This window comes from Macrotis lagotis, chromosome 5 (assembly GCF_037893015.1).
Source record: "Macrotis lagotis isolate mMagLag1 chromosome 5, bilby.v1.9.chrom.fasta, whole genome shotgun sequence".
NCBI classification, from domain to species: Eukaryota; Metazoa; Chordata; class Mammalia; order Peramelemorphia; family Peramelidae; genus Macrotis; species Macrotis lagotis.
This window is the reverse complement of record NC_133662.1, coordinates 64,880,127-64,890,290: the sequence shown is the minus strand read 5'-3', so window position 1 is coordinate 64,890,290 and position 10,164 is coordinate 64,880,127. Positions and strand designations below refer to the sequence as shown.

The 10,164-nt window shown below is 35.5% G+C and overlaps 1 pseudogene; it reads right to left on the bottom strand.

Annotated features, from left to right (window-relative positions):
- Positions 1 to 860: 860 nt before the first annotated feature.
- On the bottom strand, positions 861 to 4,044 carry LOC141489727 (lamina-associated polypeptide 2, isoforms beta/gamma pseudogene; annotated as a pseudogene).
- Between the last annotated feature and the right edge of the window lie 6,120 nt (positions 4,045 to 10,164).

Genomic DNA, 10,164 nt, shown 5'->3' with positions numbered 1-10,164 from the left:
TGACAATTCTACCTGAATTAATCTACTTATTTATTTCCTTACCCATCAAACATATAAAAAATTACTTTAATGAGCAAGAAAAAAATGTAAAAAATTAATACGGAGAAACAAAAAGCTAAGAATACACTGGGATTTACTGAAAAAAGTGCAAATGAATGTGGCTTATCCTTAACAGATATAAAATTATATTGTAAAGCATCAGTCATCAAAAATGCCTGGTATTTGCTAAGAAATACAGGGTGGATCAGTGGAATAGATTAGGTATAATGGAGACAGCAGAAAAGAATTATATTGATGTGCTGTTTGTTAACAGCTTCTTGGATAAGAAGTCTCACTTCAATAAAAACTGTTGGGAAAATTGGAAGTTAGTATGGCAGAAAATTTGATTGGACCTATACCTCACACCCTATACCAAGATAGGATCAAAATGAGTACATGATTTAGACATAAAAGACAATATTATAAGCAAACTAGGAGATCAAGGCATAATTTAGCTCTCAGATCTATGGAAAGGGAAGAAGTTTATGACAAAGGAAGAGATTGAGAACATCATTAAAAACAAATCAGACAATTTTGATTTCATTATGCAGTAATGCAGAAATGCAGTAAATTGGGATACAATTTTAAAAACTAGTATTTCTGACAATGGACTCATTTCTTGGTCTTTGTTTGATTTGCTAAAGTCAAAAGTTCTAGTTCCTTTATTATCCCTAAATTTTCTTTTTTTTGTTATTTATTTTTTTATTAATCAGATTATATTGTAAAGTATTAATTAATACTTCTACAATTTAATCAAAAGAAATGCTTTGAATTTACTGCTCAGACACATTTAGTCTAGTGGCATAAAACAGACAAAACAGACAAAGACAAATCGGAGTACATGGGTATTTTTTTTTTTTTTTGGAAAATGACTAGATTTTTAACTGAGTCCTACCTATGTTATTTTGGACCACATTTTTCCTATGAGAGAGCATATGTTATATACAATACTAAGTCATATTAATTTTCCTAGGTTTTAAAACATCAGATGTGGCTTCTTAACAATTTCTAAAGGAAGAACATAAGACTTAAAACATGTAATAACTAAGAGAAAAATTTAAGAACTAAGTAAGACTATGGTTATAGCCAAATATCAAGTCATGTCCTGGTAGGAAAGGGTGGGACATGCCCTCTCTTGAGGTGATGTGCTTAACAGAAAGAAGTAATTTCTAGCAAATATTTCTAGCTTGAGAGTTGGGATTTCAGCCCCTTTACTCTAAAATTAGAGTGCTTGGCCTTGACTACAAAAGAGGTGAAATGTCTACAGGATATGTACAAACTAAACATTAGAATATGTCTAGTTCAGATCAAAATTTAGTGCCCATCTAAACATGTCTTTAGTTTATTCTTTTATTGAAAATGTCAGTCTTTATAAGACATGGTATTTTAAAATAACTTATTTGTATAAAGTATACTATATGATCAAATAGCTGCATATTTCAAATTCAAAAAGCACAAGTTTTAATTTTTTACACATTTCACTTGATTCTACCCAAATCTCAGCTGTCTACTAAACCAAGTTATATATGAGGTAAATTTCAATTTAAAAAATAAGACAATTACAAAGAGTGAATACATAGCATTATAATGCCCTCCTCACATCAAGAGTATAGAACTTCATGAGTAAAGGATGGAGTATCCAAGAAAGCAACAATGCAACTCAAAAATAAACATTAATGAAACATTAATAATCAGATTTCATAGGGCAAAAAAGAATTGGCAAAATTTTCTGAATGAAATGAGTCTAGTTGTAACAATTTGTTGTAAATTTAAGTCAAATGGGTGGAAGAAATTTAAGCATGATGCTATAAATTTCCTAAATTCTTCGCACACACACACACACAAATACACAGATCTTTAAATGTTATTTTAGTAGTAAACTGGAATTGATTAAATCAATCAAGAAATCAGTAAGAAATAGATGTTTCTAGGGAAAACAAGGATTAAGTTTTGAACTATGGTGATGTACTAACAGGCTTCTCAAACATGTAAATGTAATACTAAAAAATGATCTTTAGGTAAAAACCTGACTCTATGCTTGGGTGAATTTGCTAAAAGAACTCATGATACTAGAAATCTGTTATAAAATAAGTACAACAGGGTTATATTAATGCTACTAAAAAGTTACAAGTGATTATTGCTGTACTTTTTCATATAAACAATGTCAAATACTTGGCTGCAATTACAGAAAACACAACCTCCAATGAATTTCCCTTTATCCTGTATTAGATTATGTTTCACATTTCTTCTTTAAGTATTCTGTCCAGGAGAAATAATTTTTAAAAATCTTTTCTGTGTGAATTCAGAGCATTAAAACATTTAGCTTCACATTATTTTTACTATGTTTTGCCCTTCTCATTCCCCCACAACACAAACAAATATACAATTTTCTCCAAAAAGAATTAAGATGCTCGCATTAAAAAAATAAAGCCTACAAAAAAGTTCCAGAGTGCTAAAAAATGATTACTCATATGGCACAAAGTGATCTCCTACTAGGTCCAAGGTCCAAAACATTTAAAATGGAGTCCATTTGTACTGTCCTGTTCATTTGCAATGCAAAATTAAATTTAAGAAGTTGAAATCACATTATTTTTAAAAGTAGTTCTTGAGCCAACAAGAGTTCTTTCTTATAGTTACTAAAAATAGGAGACCAAGTTGGTTGGGTGTGCCATCGAGATAACACTCAGTTGGTCTTTGCCTGAAGGGGCACAGACCTTTCACCAACAGGAGAAAAGGGATTTCCTTGGTTGGTTTCCATAGCTTGATAGACCAAAAACAAGAAAACTGCCACAACAACAAAAAGCAAAATCTTTATCCACATAAGAATGGAGCATCTTTTTCTTGTCTTTTCTGTCTTGTCATCAGCCAAGGGAGCATATTTGGGGACATATTTTGATGAAAAGGTTCCCTCCATCCTGAAGTCACCATGTTCTAATGGTCTGCCAGCAGCCCCTTTGATAGGTCTGTGACAACTACCACTAATTCCTGTTGGTGTAGCTGCTTCAAAGGGAAACATTTCTTTAAGAATATCTCTTTCAACTCTTTCTTCTGTTAATGAAATTTCTCCCACTTCAGTTCTTGTCAATGGTTTCTTTGGTGTTCTTCTGGGTATGCCTGAGAATTCACTGATTGGCAGAATAGGAGCTGCATGCTTGAAATCTCCAGTCACCCTATTGACAACTAAGGTCTCGTTGCTTGAAGCCATTATATTTCAGCTATAGGAAGACATTCTGAAATTACTGCACCATCTACACGCAACTGTTCTGCAAGTTTCCACCCTTTTCCTTGGAGTTCTTCTTGACCCTCTTGTAGGCTCCCTAGTTAATCCCTACAGGTGTCTGCCTTTTGAACATCCACTTGTCCAGAAAGTCTCAGTAAGTCCAGTTTGAGAATAGCTCTGATTATGTTCAACTCTTGTTTGCTTGAGTGTTAGTGGGGTCTTTGACTTGCCTTTTAGTGGCTCTCTCTTCTCAAGTTTGAGCTCTTCTTCGTTGTCACTGTATCTATCTGAGTCGTCATTTCCATTTTGTTTAGCATTTTCTGTTGCTGAAGAAACTGTTGGCAGAGGTGTAGAAGATCTTGATTCTGGACCATGTTCTCTCAATTTCAGCAGTTTTTTCCTCATATAGCTTCCTGGTAGTTCCCACCATAGGGCCAGGATTCACTCCATATTTCACAAGTTGAGACAACAGCTCTTCATTTGTGAGTTCAGTAAGATCTTTTCCCTCTGATCTGGGTTTGTCAGGTTTCTTTGTGGCTTTCCTTCCGGCGGCCGCGGCCCGGCACCAGCGTGGGCTCCCGCTCATTGTCGCTGGAGAAGTCGGGCGGCGCGCGGCTGTTGGCGGGCGGCGGCGGGCGGTTGCGGGCCGCGAGGTGCTGCAGGTAGAGCTGCACGTACACGTCCTTGAGCTGCTCGGCCGCCGGCAGCGCCACATGGCGGGCCAGCAGCTCGCTCTTGAGCCGTTCCTTGGTCAGCACCGACGGGTCCTCCAGGAACTCGGGCATGGCCTCAGCGGCCGCGCCGAGAGCGCTCCCCGCGTTCCGTCCCCGGCCCAGCACGCCCGCCCTCTCCTCCTCCGCCGCCAAAGCGGGGCCTCGCGAGCCGGGACCGGGCGCCGGAGCCACAGGCCGCAGGAGCCAGAGGTGCGCCCAGCCCACTGCCCCGCGCTCTGCCTCTTATCCCTAAATTTTCTAACAATAACACCCCAAAATGAAACTCAAAATGGCAAAAATGCATTGAATTGCAAGAATGAGACTAATCAAGATTTATAAAACTTGACATATTAGTGAAGGAAAAGGTCTAGTTCTATAGTTCAAAGATCCTAATCTAAATTTCTTTTTTTTTCAGAAGGATTTTATTGATTTTGAATTTTACAATTTTTCCCCTAATCTTTCTTCTCTCCCCCTACACTCCCACAGAAGGCAATCTGTTAGTCTTTACATTGTTTACATGGCATACATTGATCTAAGTTGAATGTGCTAAGAGAAATCATATCCTTAAGGAAAAAAATAAAGTATAAGACATAACAAAATTACCTAATAAATTAACTTTTTTCTCTATGTTACAGGTAATAGTCTTTGGTCCTTGTTTAAACTTTAAAAGTTTAAAAGTTCTTTCTCTGGATACAGATAGCATCCTCCATTGCAGAGAGCCTAAAATTGTCCCTGATTGCTGCACTGATGGAATGAGCAAGTCCATCAAGGTTGATCCTTACCCCCATTTTGCTGTTAGGGTGTACAATATTTTTCTGGTTCTGCTCATCTTGCTCAGCATCAGTTCATGCAGATACTTCCAGGCTTCCCTGAATTCCCATCCCTTTTGCTTTCTAATAGAACAATATATAGAACAATAGTGTTCCATGACGTATATACCACAGTTTGTTAAGTTAAGCCATTCCCCATTTAAAGGACATTCACTTAATTTCCAATTCTTTGCCACCATAGACAGGGCTGCTATGAATATTTTTGTACAAGTGATGTTTTTACCCTTTTTCATCATCTCTTCAGGGTATAGACCCAGTAGTACTATTGCTGGATCAATATTTTTGTTTCCTTTTGGGCATAATTCCAAATTGCTCTCTAGAAAGTTTAGTTGACTTCACAGCTCCATCAACAATGTATTAGTGTTTCATATTTCCCATATCCCTTCCAACATTGATCAGTATCCTTTCTGGTCATATTGGCCAGTCTGAGAGGTATGAGGTGGTACCTCAGAGATGATTTAATTTCCATTTCTCTAAATCCTAGGTAGGGATATAACCAGTTTCATATTATTAGATAGCTGTCTCATGTATGTCATGAGTGTCCATCACTTCTGGATGAGTATATTGTCTCTAATAGAGTTTCAGTTCTCAACAATTATGAGAATCTTTCTCCTAGGTAGGGATATAGCCAGTTTCATCTTATGGGATAGCAGTTTTTTTTTTTCTTTGTCCTTTGTTCCTCTTGTCATGTGTCTCTTGAGCCTCCTGTTTAATGTCCAAATTTTCTATTTAGCTCTAGTGTTTCATCAGGAAATGTTGGACGTATCCCATTTCATTAAATGTACATCTTTTCCCAGAAGAGAAGGCTCAGCTTTGTTGGGTAGTGGATTCTTGGCTGCAATCCAAACTCCCTCGCTCTTCAGAATATCTCATTCCAGGCCCTTCAGTCCTTTAATGTTGTTGCATTCAGTTCCTGTGTAATCTTTACTGTGGCTTCTTGATATCTATATTGTTTATTTCTGGCTGCTTGTAGGATTTTCTCTTTTGTTTGATAGTTCTGGAATTTAGTCAAAATATTCCTTGATGTTTTCATTTTAGGAACTCTTTCAGGAGAGGATCAATGTATTCTTTCAATAATTATTTTGTCCTCTTGTTCCCTGATATCAAGGCAATTTTTCATACTAAATCCTATAGTAATAAGTCCAAGTTTTTTCTTCTCTTCATTGTTTTCAGGAAGACTTATAATTCTCAGGTTTTCCTTTCTTGATCTATTCTCTAGGTCAGTGATTTTGCTGATGACGTATTTACTTCTGTTTTTTTAGTTTTTGGTTTTGTTTAACAGTCTCTTGCTGTCTTATGAAGTCATTAGTTTCCAGACTCCATTCTTTTTTTTTTAGAGATGAATTTTCTTCATTTACCTTTGCTACTCCTTTAGAAATTGGTCATTTCTATTTTTGTAAGAGTTTTCTATTTGACCAATTGAGGTTCTAGGAGAATTATTCTCATTTTGTCTTTGTCCAGTCCAATTCCATTTTCCAAGTATTTGTTCTTTTGTTGCAAGATATTAATTTTCTCTACCAAATTTTCTGATTGATTTTTAAACTCCTTACTTATTTCTTCAAGGAAGTCTTTCTGTGCTGGAGAGTAGAACATATTCTCCTCAGAGGTTCTAGGTATCTCTGAGTCAGGGTCTTTTTCTTCTAGAAATTTTTCTCTGTGTTCTCCTTTCAGCTGGCCTTTCTTAATTTTCCTAAGATCCTGTGTTGGGGAGGGGCTGGTTCATAAAGATTTGGTGTTGGGATCCCTAGAGAATTTACTCACTGAGTTTAGTAACTCCACATGAGTCAGGCAGTAAGGCATTGGTTTCTTTTTGTGAAGTGTCTGTGACCTTGACTTGAGGTCTTCTCCCTTGGTCTGGATGGGGTGGTTAAAGTTGTTGAATACTTTTATGTTTGAAAGATGGTAGGTTTTGTCCTAGGGAAAGGTAATTGCTCTCTGTAGTCACAACTAAGGGAACTCTGCTGCTCACTCCTGAGCCTGGGTCATAGGTGTGCTGTGATTGTGTTTGTTCTGGGAATAGGCCTCAGTTGAAATGAAGGTATGGATTCCAAGTTCCTCTGGACCAACGAAGCCCCAGGGGTTGATGTCTGTAACTCTCTCTCATTAGAACTCACCCTTCAGTCCTGCTGGCAAGCTCCAGACAGTCAGTGCCACCACCAATGCCTCTGCTCCCCAGTTGGCTCCTGCCTCTGGAAAGGATTAGGCCAGTCCCTCTCTCAGGCTCTCAGGATCTTACCCTGTCCTGTGCTGCCAGTCCTCTGCACCTGGGATCACCCATGATCCTGGAAGAGAAACCTTGAGACAGGAGCTTTTCTTTCTCGATTTTGTCTATCAGATTTCTGTTATATTATTTATGAGGGAAGATCAGGAGACTTTAATACATTGCCTATCTTCTCTCTGCCATCTTGACTGGAAGACTTCAATGTACTCATTTCTAAAATAAGTAAAACCCTGAGTCAAATTTATTAAAAAATAAGCTATGCCCCAATTGAAAAATGGTCAAAGGATATGCAAAGGCAATTTGCTGATGAGGAAATCATCAAAGCTATCTATAGTCACATGAAAAATTGCTCTAAATCATTATTCCTTAGAGAAATACAAATTAAAGCAGCTCTGATTGCTCACACCTCTCAAATTTGCCAATATGACCAGAAAGGACAATGATCAATGTTGGAAGGGATGTGGGAAGTCTGGAACACTAATCATTGTTGGTAGAGCTGGGAACTCAACCTATGTTTCTGGCAAGCACTCTGGAATTATGCTTAAAGACCAATAAAAATGTACATACACTTTGAACCAGCAATACCACTGCTGTGTCTGGATTTGGAAGAGATCATGAAAAAGGGTAAAAAAACCCCACATATATAAAAATATTCATAGCAACTCTGTAGTGGCAAACAATTGGAAATTGAGTGAATGTCCATCAGTTGGGAAATGGCTGAACAAATTGTGGTATATGTAGTTTATAGAACACTATTGTTCTATTATATACTAAGAGCAATGTGAATTCAGGGAATCCTGGAAGGATTTGCATGAATTGATGTTGAATAAAATGAGCAGAACTGGAAGAGTATTGTACACCCTAACAGCAATATGGGAGTGATGATCAACATTAATGGACTTGCTTATTCCATCAATAAAATAATCAGGGACAATTTTAGAATACCTGTAATGAACAATATAATCTGCATCCAGAAAAAGAATTGTAGAGTCTAAAGAAAAAACAAGTCTATTACCTTCAATATTTTTTTTTAAAAATGTGTCTTATGTACTACCTAATTGTACTATTTCTAATATTATATATTTTCCTCAAGGATATGATTTCTCTCCCAAAACATTAAATTTTGATCAATATATAGAATGGAAACAATTTAAAGATTATCACATTGCCCTCTGTGGGGGGATGGGGAGAGGGAAGGGAGGGCTGGGGGAAACATTGTAAAATTCAAAACCTTGCACAAAATGTTACACAGAAACTATTACTGTACAAACTGGAAAACAAATAAAATATTAATTTAAAAAAGTGAAAATAACCAACCAGAAAAGGAAAGACTAAAGCTAATTGAAGAAAATAAAACCCTAAAAATAATAAATGAAAAATTAGAGAACCATGAATCTATGAGACTACAAGATTCCATCAAACAAAATAAAAAAGACAAACTATTCAAGAAAATATAAAATATCTTTTTTGGAGAGACAAAAGACCTGGAATAAAAATCCAGGAGAGATAATTTATGAATTACTGGACTACCAGGAACCCTGGATCAATCTTGATGGAGGCAGCTCCTTTAGCAGTTCAGAGATCTAAAACAACCTGTGGAAGACCTCTTAAGACAATGCTATCCACATCCAGAGGATGAAAAACAAACTTAATAAAATAAACCAAAAAACCCTTCAGAATCTGAATGAACACTACATTGAATTTTTAAAAATTTCTCTTATGTATTTTTTCCCTATCTTATGGATTTCTTTCTTTTCCCTCAATTCTCATTCCACATTCCAAAAATGACTTATCTGTAAACATGTTAAACATTAATATGTATGTACTATACTCACCAGACTGTTTGCCACTGAGGGGAGGGGGGTGGGAAGGAAGGGTGGAAGAAAATCCTATAATTTAAAAAGATACAAATGCATGTGGATGAATGTAAAAAAATTCATAACATGTAATTGGAAAAATAAATTAAAATAACACTTGAAAAAAGTCAACCAGAGATGGGGGGGGTAAGAGTATAAAATGTTTATATCCTATTCTGTGATTATACTGAAGGGATGCCACACATACTTAAATTAACCTTGAGCCCCTGATTTGTTTATGTTCTCAATTTACTAACAGAAAGACTTTTGAATTTTGTTTATATATGATTAATGAAAATTACTCTATTTAGTACATGGAATAAAGACACACACTTTTAGAAATAGATTGCTTTTTCAGAGATACCTTATGATCTGGTTTTGATTTGGTAAAAATTCTTCCTTAGTAAATATGAAAAAATGAATTTCAGTATGACATACATAGTAGCAACAATAAGAAATTATTTTAAGTGAGCAAGATAAACAGTTATGAATGATGTAAAATGAAAAATGCAATCATTTAATTCAATTCTGTAAAGCAAAAGAAATCAAAGAAACTCTGGAATAAGACATATGGGGAGTTTAGAAAGAAAATGATCTGTCTTTCTTAATGCTAGTATAAATGGACTGAATTTTATAATAATAAAAAAGTATTTGAATGAACAGATCTGTAGTAAATTATTTTTCACTTAAGCTAATCTTTTGATAAACTTACAGCATGAGGTAAATAAATACAGTACATGATTGTGCAGTGTTATAAAGCACTGGGATTGAATCAGGAAGACTCAGTTTCCTGAGAACAAATTCAGCCTTGGACACTTAGTTATGTTTCCCTAGATAAATAATTTAACTCTATTTTCTTCAGTTTCCTCATATGTAAAATGAGCTGAAGAATGAAATGGTAAATAATATCAGTATCTTTGCCAAGAAAATCTCAAATATAGTCAAAAAGAATTGGACAACAAGACTAAAATGACCAAATAACAACAACATATTCTAAATACCAAATCTATCCCACATTAATTTAAGGTCAGAATGTTAAGAAAAATTTCATCTTTTATATCATTTTCTTCCTTTTTATTTTACATACATATTTTAATAAACATGTTTACAGATTAATCTTTTTGAGGTTTGAGGAATTAGCATTAAGAGAAAGAGATACCTAAGCAGAAATTTTAATAGTATTCATCAGATTCTGAGGGGTTTTTTGGGGGTTTTTTTGTTTTTATGATTTTTTTGTTTTGTTTAGTTTTGTTTCTTCTTCTGTATGGGGGATAATATTTTCCAT